This window comes from Triturus cristatus, chromosome 4_2 (assembly GCF_964204655.1).
Source record: "Triturus cristatus chromosome 4_2, aTriCri1.1, whole genome shotgun sequence".
NCBI lineage: Eukaryota > Metazoa > Chordata > Amphibia > Caudata > Salamandridae > Triturus > Triturus cristatus.
The window spans coordinates 885,474,515-885,475,209 of record NC_140586.1 but is presented as its reverse complement, the minus strand read 5'-3'; positions in this window follow the sequence as shown (position 1 = coordinate 885,475,209).

The window sequence follows — 695 nt, the reverse complement described above, 5'->3', positions numbered from 1 at the left end:
TGTTCGGGGAATCTGGCGCAGGGAGTGGGTCGGGTTCTGAGGCGGGAGCTGGGGCAGGAGGGGGGGACCGTTTTAGCCAAAAATGCATTACGCAGGCGACCGAAAGCGCTCCCCGTGTCACCCTCAGGACAACTCTTCTTAGGGGGCGGAGGTTCCTCCCCAGGGGTGGGGGTACCACTCGGGACCGGTGTCGGGGCCTCAAAACGAGCCTGCGCCAACTTGGCACACTCCTGCACAATATTCGCCGAAAGGCGATCCTCCATTGGACCCACAACCTCATTAACACAACGGTAAATTGAGGAATCTACCGCTTCAAAGAAAGCATCGTCAGAAGGTAGGTACTCCACCTCCTCCTCCACATATACACCATCCTGCTCAATCCCCACCCCGGTGAGGGCAACCTAACCGGGCCCGAAAGACACCAGCGTTGCTGAAGCAGAGACTGAGGAGTAAAGCCCTGGGAACCAGGTAAGTATGGGCAGACTAGAAGGCTGCAAAGGTTTTTGTGCGCAGGTCGAAGAACTGCAATTAAGGCCAGCACCAGCCCCAGGCGCGCGTAGCCCTCAGCAAGCTGACAGGGCCCTTCACCGCCTCCCAGCGTGCCACACACGTGTGCTGAAAGAAACTGCCCGCAGCGCCGAAAGCGGTAAAAACGCAATACGGACCCCTGCCGGAGCGTTCAATATTAAATAGCA